General features: G+C 45.8%; 1 long non-coding RNA gene across 2 annotated transcripts in view; it reads left to right on the top strand.

Moving 5' to 3' along the window:
- The first annotated feature begins 873 nt into the window (after positions 1-873).
- The window catches only part of LOC144771471 (uncharacterized), a 130,523-nt gene continuing 114,292 nt past the window's right edge, over positions 874-17,104 (top strand). For both annotated transcript variants that reach the window (XR_013599296.1, XR_013599295.1), the window contains exon 1: positions 874-989. This is a non-coding gene — a long non-coding RNA (uncharacterized LOC144771471). The remainder of the gene's footprint in view (positions 990-17,104) is intronic.

Genomic DNA, 17,104 nt, shown 5'->3' with positions numbered 1-17,104 from the left:
ATTTTCAGCTCAGGGTTTGGAGGAAGTAGACTGGGTAGTGGAGCTCATACACAACCCAGTGTGAAGACTCAGCTACCAGGCAGAGACCGGGGCAGAGTGGCGTCCGACCAGGGAGGATTTTAGGACTCCAGCTAGCTGAACAGATCCTCTAAACCCAAGTGAGAGGCAGACAAAGCTATGGCTGAAAGACCTGTTCTATGCAGAACAGAGCTACAGGCACCAGGCGGGGCCACTGTCCCTACCTGGTGAAGTAATCCAGGAGAATACGCTAGAAATGTAGGAAAGCATAGATCCCATTCCATTTTGGGATCACCAGCTACAGGTAAAAAATGTGCAGGAGAAACAATGTTATTAGACATAGTAGAAAGTATGTTGAATTATTATATAATATAAAGTAAAAGAAGAAACTTAACCCCTTAATTGCTGCCGTCGGCCAACGGTCGTCACGGCCACTACCTCCCCAGTGCTGCGCACGACCGTTGGACGTCCATTCAGCACTAGTTCCAATGGACAGCGCAGCACTGGGGAGGTTTATTTACAAGCTCTAAAGGGGTTAAAATAAATACATCATACACACATGAGTAATAAAAATAAACAAACTAAAATAAAAGAAGTAGTCACCGACGTCTATCTTGGTTGTATCATAATCCACAGAAGAACTTTTTTATTTGCTGGCGTAGAAATCATGTAGCGTTGAGCTTGCTGGTGTAAAAATCGCGATAAAAAAAATGTCAAACATCAAGGTTCATAAAAGCGCTGCCGTGCGCATCGGCGTTGAGAAACGTTGTCAAGGTGATTTAAAATGGCGGACAACGCGATGACACAGGGCGCTGCGTGATGCGTGGCAAAGGGGTCAAAGTTCGGTGTACACGTAATAGACTCACCGATCGAAGACAGAAGGCAGAATGGAGATCCTGAGCGTGCGGGCTCACGCGATGTTAGCAATTCAAATGTACACCGCTTGGGAGAAACAATACTGGAAAAATAAGGTGAAATCAGTTTCTGAAATAATTATGACGATTTTTTAAGAAGAAACTGTTGAAGTTTCGATCAGTATTTAGTAGAAAGGCGATGTTGGTAGAAAATGAGGAAATGACATTCGTGAATAAGATTCAAAAGTTATTGAAATCGTGAAAAGATTTAGAAAATAATGAAGATAAAATGTATCAGCCGCTGGTGCAATCAAAGCACATTCATACATAAAAATCAGGCGCAGGTGCAATCAATATACACTTTTTTTTTTGTTCCAAGATCTTTATTACTAGTATGCGCATAAGATACACAGCTTAGTGCCCACAACCCTGAATAGGCTGGCAGTGTGACGTCACGTACAAGGAAAATACGTACAATCATTACAGCGTTAGTTGGTGAAGTACACAGCAAGTCACCTACAACCACTGTGGGCCGGCCGCTTTCACAATGTCAGTTGATCTCATTTTTTACAGTTTTATTTAAATAACATTTATAGAACAGAACCAGATCAGTCCACTACCGCATTCCTCACCCATACAAACAAATCAGTGCGTTTGTGAAAATGAAACCTCTGCCTATCGACAAACCTGTCAATTTCTTTATAGACATGTGTACCTTGTGTCTCTTTAATCCTCTATTTGTGCGTTTAAGTAAGACGTTAGATATGTCCAGTAATCCCGGGGTCTAGATTCAGGGGGAAGTGACTCCTCATACGTTCTAAGAGTATCTTGGCAATATGACATGTCCGTCATCCACTGTTTGATCAGGGGTGTGTTTGGGCTGTCCCAGCTATAGAAACTCTACGTTTGGCTAATAATAGCGCGATGGCACAGAATTTACGCTTTGTCGCTTTTACATTATGTAGCAATGCCAAGAGACAGCATGTGATGGTGCATGCAATTGGTATTTCCACAATTTTGGACAGCTTGTCCACTACTTCCTCCCAATAGGCTTGTATTTTCGGACAGTACCAGGCCAGGTGTATAAAATCTGCTTGGTCGTGACCACATCTTTTGCACCTTGCCTCGTCACGTAAGCCGTATCTATGTAATTGGGCTGGCGTGTAATACACCTGATGTAGGTACTTGAAGTAGATTATTCGCAAATTGCCATTTGGCGTGAGCAGTGTCGTGAGTGTGCAGGTGGTTTCCCATTCTTTGTCTGTAAGCGGGACGTCTAGTATTGTGTTCCACCTGTATCGTGCCTTGGTCGCCCCATGGCTTATCTCAGCCTGTGCTTGATTGTAAAGGCGGGAGACCAGATGTGATGTGTTCGGGGAGGTAATCAACAGCTGCAGGGTATCCATTGTTGGCGGTTCGTCTGGGAATGTCAGGAAGTGCTGTCTTAACGCCCCCTTAAGTCTGTGGAATGTGAAACGGGATAGCATTGTTGGGTTTTTAATAAAGGCCAAGTCCTGTTCTGTGATAATGGCACCGTCTTTATAGATGTCTCCCATAGTACACAGTCCTACCTGTTTTAAAATGTTCATGCCCACCTCTTCACTCGTAACAGACAGCTTTGGGTGATGGTGAAGGGGTAGTGCCGGAGCATAGAGTGGTAGTTTGTGCATCATTTGACCTAGAGTTCTCCAAGCTAAGTTCGTAGTGTCAATCGTGTTTATGTCACTATTATGAAGTGGAGGTCTGATATGTGTGATTATAGCGTCTAATGGGATTGGAGCAGCGTCACCCTCTTCCACTGCCACATGAGTTAGGTATGGAGTGCTGTGGTACCAATGCGTGGCATATTGGGCCTGAGCACATAGATAATAGAACCAAAAGTCTGGTACGCCCCAACCCCCCTTGTGAATGGGTAGTGTTAATGTGTCTAATTTAATACGCGCCTTTTTGCCTGCCCATATCAGGTTCAGTACCATTGTTGTTATGCGTTTAAACACCTCTCTCGGGGGCTGAATTGGAATATTATTGAAAAGGTAGAGAAGTTTAGGGAGTACCACCATCTTCACAATTGCCATCCTGTCAGTCAGTGATAGTGGGAGTTGAATCCATCTTTTTACTTTGTCTTCGAGCGTGTCTATCACCCTGCCATATTTGGTTCTGATAACCACCTCAGGGTCGCGGTGAAACCAAATGCCCAGGTATCTGATTGGGTCTGTCTGCCATTCTAGTGGGTATTCGGTCGTGTGTTGTCGTGTGGAGTCAGTCAGTGGAAAGATAGATGACTTGTCCCAATTAATTTGTAGGCCAGAAAAAAAACCAAATTTGATGTATACTCTCAAGAGTGGGTCCAGGTTAGTAGCTGGGTCTTTGACATATAGTAGCATGTCATCTGCATATAATGAGATGTGCAACGGTCTGTTTGGGAATTGAATAGCTAGGTGGTGGTGTTTCTGTCTCACTATGCAGGCTAGCGGTTCTAGTGCCAGCGCGAATAGTAGAGGGGACAGGGGGCAGCCCTGCCTCGTACCTCTTTCTATGTTGATGGCGTCCGACACGTAGCCGTTAATTTTAATCCTAGCCAATGGCCTGGTGTCGAGTAATTGTACCCATTGGATAAATATCTGAGGAAAACCCATTCTGTGAAGTATCGTGATCAAATACGACCATTCAATGGAGTCAAACGCTTTTGCAGCGTCCAGCATAATCGCTGTTGCTTTTGTGTTCGGTGTAAGATAATGTGCTGTGGCAAAGAGCGTTCTTGTGTTGTTTCTGGAGGGGATGAATCCCGATTGGTCTGGAAGTGCTAGTGAGGTCATGAGTGGTTGCAAACGTGTGGCTAGAATTTTAGCTAATATTTTTGAATCTACATTTATCAGAGACAAAGGTGGATAGGAATTGCAAGCGTCGGGGTCTTTACCTGGTTTTAGTAACGCTATTATCATCGCTTCGCGCAGTGAGGCTGGAAGTATCTGAGCTTCAAGTGCTTCTCCGAACATGTCAACCAGATAAGGTGCCAGTAAGTCACTGAATGTTTTGTAGAATTCACATGTGAATCCATCTGGTCCTGGCGCCTTTCCGTTTGGCAGTGATGTTATGACTTCTGTCACTTCCTTTACCGTTAATGGCTGGGCTAGATATTGCCTTTGATTGTCAGACAACCAGGCTATAGCAATATCATCCAGGTATTTCAGTGTTTCTTGTTGTGTGGCAACTGGGCGTGAAGTGTATAAGTCCTGGTAGGTGTGTACGAAACTTTGTAGTATGCCTGTCTGATCAGTGTGTGTTACACCGTCCGTCCCAACAGTCTTTGTGATTGTGTTGTTTGTGTCCAGTGCATATTTTGGAAGCTAGAGCTCTGCCTGGTCTACCACCCTCTCCGTATGATCTAGCCACATGTCTTTTGCTTAAGTATTTTATTTCGTCCGTTGCAAAGTTTTGATGTTCCGTGAGCATGTTTCTGATGTCACTCAGTATGGCTGGATTGGGCGTCAATTCATATTGACGTTCCATGGCACGGATTGAGGATTCGCAACGTGAGGTTTGTGTTCTGATGTCTTTCAGTATTCCAGCAGTCGTGCTTATGCAAACCCCTCTTATTGTTGGCTTGAATGCTTCCCAGAGGAGGCCCGTGTCGTCCGTGGTATCTGCATTAATTTGAAAGTATTCTGTAACCGCTTTTCCAATGGCGTCTACATACAGGGGGTCAGTAAGCGCACTGGTATTGAATCGACAACTATATGGCGGAGGTATATAATCTGGGATGGTTAATGATAGCTTGACGGGATTATGGTCCGATAGTGTTTTGGGCATATGTGTTATTGTGCGTGTCCATAATAAAATGTCTTCTGATCCCAACCAGTAATCTATCCTCGACCAGCTACCATGTGATACTGATGTATGTGTCGCTTCGCTGATCTCCGGGTATCGCACTCTCCAAATGTCTTTCAGCGATAGGTCACGCATAATATCCAATAGTTTGTTTCTGGCACGTGTGTGGTATTCTGTTGTGTTGCCTGAACGTTTCATCTAGTGCAATATTAAAATCTCCCCCCCACAGTAGGGTGTGATCAGTGCCAGTGTTTAGGTGTTGTCAGACGTCTTGGAAGAATTCTGGTGCATCTGTATTTGGTCCGTATGTGTTCACCAGTGTTATTTGCCTGTCTCGTAGTTTGCCTTTTACTATCACATATCTGCCATTAGTGTCCAATGTTGTTGTGTCTATTTTGAAATTTGTGCCTTTTTTAATCAATATAGAAACTCCTCTAGCATAGGATGAATATTTGGAACAGTGCATTGATTCAGCCCACCGTCTTCCCACTTGTGCATGCGAGTGTGGATTTTCATGTGTTTCCTGTAACCTGACAATGTCTATGTGCCATCTGTCTAAGCAAGCAAAAATTTGACGAATTTTTTTGGGGTTCATGTAACCTCTAATGTTCCATGACAGGACATTCAATGGTCGGTGTGGAGGTGCGGGACTAGCCATAGCAATTGTCACAAACAGGTAGATTCATCTCTTTATCTAGACAGTGGAGGACCCATGATACCGTAGAGTAACAGTGCAGCAGGTTTCTGTGTACAAAAAAATAGGTGTGTTTCGGCTGGATGTAGGCAATGCATCTCAAGTAGACTGATCCATAAATAACTACAACATTACCCCCTTCCCCCCCACCCCACAACAGCAGCCCAATCCTGCTGATGCCATTCCCTCGATGAACAACCCAAGAACATGGAAACTGTGTCGGGGAACACCCATGTGGGGGTCCGCCTGGACTACACATCACCATCCGAGCTAGCGGATGTGGACGGACAAATTGTCTTATACAGCCACTAAATTCCTGCTGTGTAGGTTTCGTCAGTGTGTATTACCAGCACAATACCTGACATTAAAGTATGTTGTAGTATAAATCGACCTTAACCGCTTGAAACAGAGGACATGTTCATAACCTTAGAACAAAACAGTAGACATGCATTTGTGCAGACAGTCATAACAAAATAACGACATGGCGCAGTGTGTCTGATTGTACCCAATGCCATAAATACGTTACTCGTAAAACAGGTACAGGTTACGGCAGTACGTCGAGTATGTTTCTTTGGAAAGTAGAAGTTTGTAGTGTACATTACTCTTTGTTTTGGTCACAAAAAAAAACAGGACAAAGTAACGCTGTTATGAACAATGTCCTGGGTGTAGTTTGTAGAAACAGTTTGTGATTTGGTAGATACGTATTGCGTTTAAATAACGTCAAGTGCTACCTCCCCATTATAAAGTAGTGAGTAGTAAGTCTAAGCAGTTATTTATGAGGCAGGTGAGTTACATTGTTCTTGATAAGTACTGTTCCCAGCACATATTTTAACCGCTCATTTTAGAGTATCTGGGCAGCATTACCCCATTGTGTCAAAGTTCCGACATTTCGATTGTACTTTAAAATGCGCTTGGTCCATACCATGTTGTGTGCATAAACTAGTATGAACACCCCACTTGCTGCAACAGAAGGGTTGTCTTAGCTTCTGACTGTCAATAGTAAAGTTAGCCAAAACTTACCCACAGGCGGTCTGTCCATGCCATTCCGCCAAATTGGGAAAGGGGTGTTGGCGGCAACTGGTCGGTCTTCTCTTATCACAAATGATACTAGGGGTAGATTATACATGCTATCTACCGTCAGTCTTCATCCTGGGCTTGCTGCTGACGCTGACAGTCTTTGCGATGATTTATAATTTTCTTAATGAAGTCATTCGCCGCTTTGGGAGTGGTGAGCATTGTGGATTTACCTTCTCAGGATACTTTCAGTCTTGCCGGGTAGAGCATGGCGTATTCCACCTGTAGTTCTCTTAGTTTCACCTTTGCTCCGTTGAATTCCCTTCGAGCCTGTTGGACTGCTTGCGTGTAGTCGGGATAGAATTCAAGTTTGTTGTTTTGGTATTGGAGACCCTTCTGCTCCCGCGCCATTCGTAATATCGCGTCTCTGTCTCGGTAGTTTAAAATGCGGGCCACTATTGATCTTGGTGTTGTACCTGGAGGCGGTCGAGGTGCCAGTGTTCTGTGTGCCCTCTCCACAATGAATACTTGGGACAGTTTGTCTTTGCCAAATAGGGTGAGGCACATTTCCTCCACGTACGTCTCCATGTTGCCTATATTTGTCGACTCCGGTACGCCCGCTATGCGTACGTTGTTGCGGCGTGACCTAGCTTCTAAATCCTCAGACTTGGATCTGATCACCTCTAGGATCTTCTCGAATCCCGTGCACTTAGAGGTGCTTGTGCGCGATTCATCTGATATCCGGGTCTCTGCCTCGTCGAGGCGCTCACCATGTCGATCCAGTTTCGCCGCCATGGTATCCATGCGTGTCGTTAAATGGTCTATTTTGCCGTGCATATCCTGCAGACTATCTTGTATGGCCTTCAGCATGGCCTCCATGCCTTTGGATGGCGTGTTCACTGTCTCTGCTTCAGTATCCGAATTTGGGTGTAATCCTGGACGTCGTTGCTCAAAGGTAAGCTTGGGTTGCTGCTTGTCAGGTTTCCCCATAATGTTGGACCACTACTTCTTATGGAGCCTCGTCTGTAGTAGGTGTAGCCACTCCCAAACTCTAGTTATGGCATATGCGTCGTGCCTCGTGGAATTGCATCGGATTGTAGCGTAATGGTCAGTGTCGTATTGACTATAGGTGCTGTGGTCCCTGCAGTTGCAATCGACACGTGCAACCTAATCCTGAAAGGCGAATTGCAGTTGTGACCGTTGAGTGATGCCAACCATAGGCTGTGTCTATGTCCGTAGTGATTGGGCGTTCATTGTGTTAAGTGTTGCCACAACATAGGCTTCTGTGATGAATAGGTCGTGTACTTCGCGGTTGTAGTCACATATATATGCAGCACCGTCCCTTCGCCGCTCTCATGGCCCATGGACATCGATAAACCCACCTCTTCTCGTAGGTCCTGTAGTACTTGTTGTTCAGCCGTGCCGTATGTTTCAATGGTACCCTCCGATGACACAGTGCAACCTTTTATTCAATGTTTCAGTTATGTTTCAGGCACATCATATATTCCTGTCGTGTCAAAGCGCCACCCGCGTTTATTGCGTCAGGCGAATATTGCCGCCATGCTTCCTTGTAGTTCCAGAATATATGTTTCGCAGCGTGATATTGATTTGGCACAATATCAATGGCGAGAGGGGTTGTATAGTTGGTATTGCCTCGAGGTTAGTTAAGTAGAGCCTCAAGAAGCAGGGACGCCGTATGAATTACTCCATAGCGCATCCAGGTTATATTGCGCCGATTATGCAAGCCCTTGCGCCCAATTAGTTGTGAGTCGCAGCTCGCGGTAGACGCGCTGTGCAAGACGGTGGTGTAGTAAAAGCCACTAGCACTTTTCGCTCACAGGTCGGCTTCCGTGTATTGGTGCAACTCTGTAGAGGTCTGTTCAGGATTTTCAATCGTTGATTACACCGACAGTATCGAGGTAACCGCCATCTTGCCTGTTCCGATTGCGATCTGCGGCAGCCTTTACGGGTCAGAATTCTCCCATGTCGCTGTACCGTCGGTGTAGAGAGTTACACCATTGTGTGCCGCTCGTCTACCGCTATTCGATTTATTACTTTGGCATTGGAATCAGTAGCTGTAGAAACGATAATTTTATAAATAAGTGAGCCGTCCGGCGGAGCTGCCGAATTAGCCAGCCATCCCGCAGTGCGCCCTCTAGCGCCCCCCAATCAATATACACTTAAAATGAATAATACCTTGAGGTAAACGTGAACGCTGTTTTAGTCCTTTCTCCAAGTATCCACTTCTTTAAAAGTAAAAAAATTTGTTGAAAAGGTGGTGTTCTCAATCCCAATTCGTCGCCAAAATTATGAAGTAATCCAGGAGACAGAAGTGGTACAAGACAGGAGGTATAATATAGGATAACAGCTTGTACATCCACAATCTTCAGGAGACAGACTTATACTGCCTAACTTCCAAAATGGAATGTAGAACCAAGAAAGAGCCATAACAATTCTAAATGAACAGGAGAGTGGAATACAACACCTGGGCCAAGGTGGCGTTAGACCGGGGAGGATTCAGGAGCACCTGCGAGCTGAACAGCTCCCACAATCCCCTGTGAGAGATGGTCAAAGCCATGGCTTTTGCCTACGAGGTCCAGTCCCTGCAGGACGGGGCTCCAGGAACCAGGCAGGACCACCTTTACTAACCGGGCTACAAAGGCATTTGACCAGGGAGGCAACTGGGGCTCCTGCAGGCTGAACAGCTCTCATATTCACCCGTTGGAGGCCCGGTGCCCGCAGGCCGGTAGTGCCAGCCAGCTGGGGGAGCCTCCTACTCTGTCCAGGAGAGGGTGGCATCCCACCTGCAAGAGTTTGCAAGGTTTCAAGATGTCCACCAGTTAGCAGGTCAGCTTCATGTTGGCAAAAACATCACCAGCAATCCTGCCAGTGGATGAGTATGGATGTGCCAACTCAGTGAACCACGTCACCAGCCCAGCCTTCCAAATGTTTACTATGCCCAGACCGAGTGCTGACTTATGACCGCCCCTTTTTGGCTGTAGTAACTTACATATGTAAATTTGGCTCCATCCTGTTTCAGGGGATGGAGACATGTAAGTCTACACTTTCAAGTAACTTTGCACTCATGAATGGTGAATAACCAAAAGCAGTAAAAGTTATTGAAAAGTGTAAGAGTAAACTCACAGGTGTGAGCTACCCTTGTAAATAGCTCCAAATGTGGCTCATTCTTGGTGGACCAGGCAACAGGAGGCAAGGGGGCATATTACCAAGGGTGGCGAAAGGCAATTATCGCTGGTTTAGCGGCCGTTTTCGGCCGCTAAGCGGCGATAATTCTATCGCTCTATTAGCAAGCTGTCACTAACTGATGTTAGCGACAGCTTTTGGGCGATAGCGAGCGGTTTGGGGCCCGCTTTGCATGTCAGCGATATGACATGCAAAGTGGGCGTACCCAACCTGTTAGCGACTGAAAGCAGTTGCTAACGTCGCTATCGCCTATTAGCAAGGCAGGCGTAGCGACGGAAATATTCCTGCTATCGCCAAAAACCAACGCCTGCTCAGACCAGTTCTTAGCCATGTTATCCAATGGGAGGTGGATAACATGGCTAAGAGCATTTCATCGCTAATGCGTGAATATCGCTGTATTCTCCGCGATATTCACGCATTTCGCCGCTATCGTTGGATATTTTAGCACAATGGAGAAAAACGTTGCTACTAGCATGTTTTCTCCGCTAACATATCCAGCGATAGGCAGCAATAAAAAATCGTCGCTAAGCCTATTTAGCGATAATTATCGCTACTTGTTGGTAATATGCCCCGAGGTTATTGAGTCTTCGCCCCTCTTTTCTACCTCCTCAAAGTGCGTATTTAAAAAAGGCGCTATGTAAGGACGAGCCACTTGAAATGGATACAAAGTGGCAGATGTGAGGAAAATGCCAGAGCAAAAAAAGAAGGGTTTCTAAAAATGAAATCAACTGTCCCAAATTGTGAATGGTCGCAAATGTAAGCGAAGTATGATAAATGTGTGAAACGAGGGTAATGCATTGTGTGGCCGTGCGTCACTGAGAACAAAACTAGGCAGTGCTTTACCCTATCATCTGAAAAAACTTGTGAAGGAATCCGCAGATGTTTCCAATTGAATGCTTTCTGAGCATAATTGTGTGAGTTACATCACAATAGAGCAAACGTCTGTTCCTCCGTTAAAAATATACACATTTTAATTCAAGGCATGAGCCAAACTGATCCGAGCTTTCCACATTTTGAACAAACGTTCAAACGTGTGATTTGTCACATGACATTGCATGGAAGCCATGGACATGAATGGAGTGGACATGCCACCCTACAGTCTTTTATACACGAGGGAGGTCATTGAGTTGAAGAACGAAAGCAGACCGCTTCCCAATCATTCTATAGGCACAGGAGTTGACATTTATTTTTGTGGCTCTATGAGAACATATTGCCAATGTTGTGGTTTACCTTTCTCCTATACATTGGAACTTTATCAATTGAAAAAGAAATGGCCTTTGGTTTCATGCGGAGGACGGTACGTATCCGAACCAGATGGGTACTTTAAAAAGGAACTGGGGGGGTTATTTACAAGCCCCTTGTGCCGCCGGTGCGTCTCTTTTAACCCGTTGGCTGCGCTGAACGTTCCGCGCCAGTGCGGAATGTTCTAAGGAACGGGTGGGGCCACCTCAGCCAACGGACATGCGCAGCACTACTGAGGGGATGTATGTCATTACAACGCATGCTTTTACAACGCATGCCATTACGACGCAGGTTTTACAACGCAAGTCGTTACAACGACTTGCGCTGGGGGCGCTGGATAGTGAATAGTTTAATTTACTATTCCAACTCCAGTCCCCGTGGATAGTAGGGAAGGTGTTGGATAGTAACTAAACTATTCCCTATCCTAGAGCGCCCTCCAGGGCAATTCGTTGTAATGACTTGCGTTGTAAAAGTTGCGTCGTAATGGTAGTGCGTTGTAAAAGTTGCGTTGTAAAGGATGATTCCCCTACTGAGGTAGTGCTCGCGATGACCGTTGGCCGACAGCAGCAGCCAACGGGTTAATTTGGGAAAAAGTGATGTTCCTGCGCCGCGCAGGTCTTGTAAATAAGCCCCTGGGTTTGGCTGAAGGGTTAAGTCATTCTTGGCTTGTCTGACCGCCAAAAGACAGATTTCCATGTCCTGGAAATCGACAAAAACTCCATCACTAGGTTTTTGGAGTCGAGAATTATTAAAATTTGCACGAGCATAGGGTGTTACCTCTAAAGCCGAGGGGAGGAGCAGGTGCCACGGCATGGGGCGCAATGGTTATTACTTTGAGGGCCAAAACAGATGAGAGAGCTCATTTAGGAATCTGGGAAAGGACCTGCTGTATAGTGACTCTGGCCTTGATATTTACGCAAATGAAAAAATAAGAAAGTTTATGGCCTGGGCCTTGCACACATCTGGAGTCTTGATAAGTGGTGGGAGCTGAGATGTACCAAAAAAAAAGAGGGGGGAAGTAAAAGGAGACACTGGGTTTGCCCTACTCTACATCTAAGTAGTTCCAACAAAGAGAAACCCAGTACAGTTATGTGCAAATAGCTCACCACTGAAGAAAAACAAAGGTTTTTCATGTAAAACCCTCAACCACTAGGGTTACCCCTTGGTGGCATGCTTCATCATCGGATCCATCCTGTTCCGCTGCGGATCGCGATAGCTGCGACCTACGTTGGAGCACTTACCGATGTTATATACAATGGTGGGTGAGGGTTTTACAAGAAAAACCTTTGTTTTGCTTCAGTGGAGATTTATTTGCACATAACTGTCCCGGGTTTCTCTTTGTTGGAACTTAGGGGCATATTAACAAGCGGCAGCGAAAATTATCACTGACCCCTGTTAGCTTTAAAAATATATCGCTGGCTATCCCTGGCGATAATCGCCATGATATCACAGTACTTTCTACACTGAGTGCCATGGCGATAAAAAAAACAGGGAAAGCAGGAATATTGCCGTTTTACATGGAATAATGCTGAATTTCCAGCGATATTCAATGAAAAACTGCGATAACCTTGGTGATAGTGACTGTGGTTGCAGTCACATAATCCACCTCCCATTACAGGTATGCCTAAATCTGAAAAATTAGCAGACTTTAAAAAGCAGCGTTAATCGTGGTTAGTGCGGCTTTTTTTTATCTCTAAGAAGGTTAGCGTGAAGCTTGATAATAGGAGAAATGTCGCTTAGCGACATTTGTCCTATTTTATTTCTCTGGAACACCCCCTTTGCATCTCATTAGAGATGCAACGGGAAGTGTAGAGAAAAAGGGTGCTAACATGCTATTTTGCATGTTAGCACCCTGTTGTTGATAGGGAGATAAATCCCTTGTTAATATGCCCCTAAGAGAGCTGAGACGTGCCACAGTTCTTGAACTCAAATTGCTGAAAAATGTTGATCATGTGCATTAGGTAATTAAGCAAGTATTTCACTCTGTATTTTCTAGCTGCTTGACCTCTAATGGTAACAATAATTGTAAACAAGGGGCAACCCAGTATTCCCGGGGCCCTAGGTAATAAGATAATCAGATCAAGTATACCATTCAGGAGGAGCCATATAAGTTGCTAAAACATCAAGGCTTAGTAAATATACACACACATGTTTATACCACAGACCGCTTGTATTCAAGTTGATTGAATAAACTATAAACAATTTTTAAATTATAGTCAGGTAGGTGCTCCATGTGATGGTACAGTGCAAGTGTTCAGTGAAAATGTGAAAGTGCACAGCACAATGCACCATAGCATAGCAAACTTTGTGATGGGTTGTTACTTTTGAATCCGAGATCACGGGACTTACTGCCGGTTTGTCTACAAATATATATTGTTCCTACCTATAAGAAGTAAGCCTCTAAGTAGTTTCTATGTGTATTTCAGTTCAGAATATTGTAACCAAAACTTAGCACTCTTTTGTTTGATTGACATATAGTGGTATGTTACCATTGTGTTCCCCTGATGAAGACCTTATACATAATTAACCTGGTCAAACGTTAACATATTCACATTTAATGTATATAAGGTTAGTGTCTGACCTCTCATTTGAGTCTGACTCTCACAACTAATTGCTTTACACAGTCAATATTGGGCCTTCATTTCTAAAACTCTTTTGCTTCTTGAAATAACGCCTGTGTTGACAACTGTGGAACTCCACCCGCTTAAGGAGACACCTGACACCTTCCACATGTAGGATTAAGTGCATGCTGGCACCTTGGCTACTGGGAGGAAGGGTCTTTCCCTCAGACAATCAAGAAGAAGCCTCAACAGACCTCCTGAGCAGAGAGTTCCTGGCAGTACAGAAGAAAGAGGAAATTAGGGGAACATGAGGTAGAGTTTGTGATAAGAATGGTTGATAATAAGGAGATGGTCAGCAACATCTGAGGGGAAGAAAGGTGAGAGCTCTGAAAATAAATCTATGGTGCTGGAAGGAATCACTTCAGGTGATGACTGGTAACCAGGAGGTACAAAAGGGGGTGGTGATGGACGGGCTGAGTCCAGCCCGAACTGCCAAGCCATGCCTTCCCTGGACCGGAAACAAGCTTCCTAGGACCGGTTTCTGGCATTTCAGCCGTCATCAGCCCGGCTTGCTTGAATCCAGTGTCAAAGTGAGCAAGGGCCCCACGATGGGCATACCCTGCCAACTTATGGCGAACAAAGCGGTACAAAAGAGGATGGTGATGGACGGAGCATTGGGTATGCTCAGACGTGAGTCCCTTGCTCACTTTGCCACTGGATTCAAGCAAGCCTGGCTGAAGACGGCTGAAATGCCAGAAACCGGTCCTAGGAAGCTTGTTTCCGTTCCAGGGAAGGCATGGCTTGGCAGTTCGGGCTGGACTGTTCCCGTGAGGCACAGGGTCAGACTGATTTGCATATGGCCATGTCTGAACTGGGGTGGCAGAGTGGGCTAAAGAACGGTGATGGATTAAACCCAGATCTGTTGACTGGGTGTGAGTGTTTGATTGGTTCAGATGCTCCGTCCATCACCCCCCCCCCTTTTGTACCGCTTTGGTAACCAGGAGGCCATAGTGTAAATCTTGATATGCAGGAACACAAACATATGTATCCAAGGACTAGGCCCAGCTAATAGTGATGTGAATGACATATACAGAGGCACCCATGACTGTAGGCAGTACCAAGTGTGTACTGAAGTCAGGTATCCAACACAGGTGATGAAAAAGGCCACATCCTGTTTCCAGCTACTGCTCTGTATACCCACTGATCATGTCTATTGGTATTGATGGAGGAGTACTGAATGAAAGAACTGGTCATAGACAATGTCCTGCAGACAGCACCCGCTGTACATCACTGCCAGATCCAGGAAAAGGATACGGGGGCAGAGACATTAGGTGAAGAGCATGACTGAAGGCCACTCTCTTCACCCACAGCCTGTATCCTATGGTGTCAGAGGGGCTGGGGGAATAGCATTGAGAAATATCACACCATGGGCCACGATGCCAAGAACCCACAGGGTATGACCAGTGCAAGCAGGCTCTGGGTTTACACAGACTGGATGATGTAATTCACTAATTATGATGAGCAGTGCCATAACACAACCCTACATACTGTTCTGAAACTCACACAGAACATTAACATGATAGCAAATGTAATATAATTGATGGTATAACTGGTGACATGTCTGTATGTACATATGTACGTGGTATTTCTATTGTGTGAACTTAGTCAAAAGGCAGAAGAGTGCTGTAGATGGTCAAAGTCCAGCATAAAGTCAACAAGTGATAGGAGAGGCACCCAGTTTGTGGACTGAAAATGCATTGTGATGTACTGTTCATTTGTTCTTCGGCTAAACAGATCTGCGGACCCCCCCTCTCAGCGCCTTGAGACCCTCACAGGTGAGTAGCGCACTTATAATTCCCTGATTGATTGATTGGTTGATTGTTCTTTAAAACGGTGCATCTTCAGCTCTTTCAGCAATGGAGCGGTCCTAATGGTTAGGGAGAATCTGTTCCAAATTGAGGGTGCATAGCTGGAAAAGGCCTTGCTGCCTAGTCTATTCTTTTTTACATGTCCGAGTCTGCTGTGTGATGATGTCCTGGCTTCAGGTGTGCTAAGAACCACCAGCGATGGTGATCTTGTCTGCAAGAGAAGAGCGGTGCTGGTTGTGACGGCTTTGTAAATGAGGCAGTTGGGTTTGAAGATGGTGCGGGCCAGCAAGGGGAGCCAATGGAGATGCATCAGGATGGGGGTGATGTGATCGTATTCTCCAGGCTCAGCAGTGTGCTCCTTGGGCGTGCCATCATGGAGTCCGGGAAGTCATGGAGTAGGGCGATGCCCCCATCCACATGCAGGAGCACAGCTTGAACAGTAGTTCTGAGGTTGCTTTCTGGAAGAAACATCTTCACTTCCTTTAACCGCATGCGTGCGGGCGGAATTCCGCCCGTACGCTGGGATTTACTCATTCCCATGTTTCATGACGAGCTGGGCTCGTCATGAGCGTGCGAGGAGGCTACCTCATGACGAGCCCAGCTCGTCATGAGCGTCGAAGGGGTTAAAAGAGAGAGCTGGTACCAGGCCATCTTTGTTTTTGGGCAATCTGTCCCTTGAGGGTAAGGTTGGTTCCAGGGTGAATCCAAGTTTCTTTGCATTTGGGGAACGTTGGTGTTGGAAGCCATCAAAGTGTAGCGATTCTTGGTCTGAAAGCTCCCGGTACGAAAGGACATCACTATGAGTCATCGGGGAACCGCCGCACTACAACTCCCAGAATGCCTTGGGTCCTGGCGGTAAAGAAGTTGCTAATGGCGGCCTGCATATAAGCACCTCCCATTGATGGGGAAGGTGCTTGTCAATCATTCCTGATTCCTTGACGAAGCCGGACGTTATACCTTCGAGACCTGCAACGTAGCGCGGACGCTTTCCTTCCCGCTGTGGTAGACACCGGAGGCTTGTAGCGCGGACGCTTTCCTTCCCGCTGTGGTAGACACCGGAGGCTTGTAGCGCGGACGCTTTCTTTCCCGCTTCGCAGGTAGGATAACACTAGTTACTCTTCACGTGATAGCGCGGCCTCTGCTATCAAACTCCAAACCCTGTTACCTCACGCTACTGGATAATTCCTTTATCATTCATGTTAGAAGGAAATTGCCCCACGTTATGACTAATCCCCTGTAGTGAAGCTAACTACAGGCGGCACAAATAACATGTAAGCCCGAAGTGATTACCCGAGACCAGGAACCTGTTATAGAGCTGTGATCTGAACAGCGGAAGACAGTTACAGGGTATTGGTGATTCTGCCCTCGGATTCCAGGGCAGTTTAAGGACAACACGTTTTTGGGCATCAAGTAAATGCACAAACAGAATGGTTACGGTCTAGTGTGTATGTGTCGCTGTGTTGCCCCTGTAAACCAACCCTCCTTTGTCTCCCGATAGTTATTCCTGCGTCAAGAAGAGTCCAACACCGCAGACCAGACCTAGACGTGTGCCATTTCGGCCGTGTTCTTTCTTATTTTGTCCCCTTCCCTTTTCCCCGGGGAGCAGCCTACCATAGCTGTGTTTACCACACTGGGGGAGTTTGCGCTTAAGGGAACTGGGAGGCTCCTCTTCAAGCTGTGGTCCCTGCTGGCTTTTACAAACGAAAAGGTTAGTGGCATATATGTTTCTATTTTGGGCTGCTAACATTCTGGCAAAGACTTGACACAAAGTTCATGTCATTGAGCCAGATTTGTACTATTTCTTTTTTGTTGATCTTTGCA

This window comes from Lissotriton helveticus, chromosome 8 (assembly GCF_964261635.1).
Source record: "Lissotriton helveticus chromosome 8, aLisHel1.1, whole genome shotgun sequence".
NCBI classification, from domain to species: Eukaryota; Metazoa; Chordata; class Amphibia; order Caudata; family Salamandridae; genus Lissotriton; species Lissotriton helveticus.
This window is presented reverse-complemented; position numbering and strand designations above follow the sequence as displayed.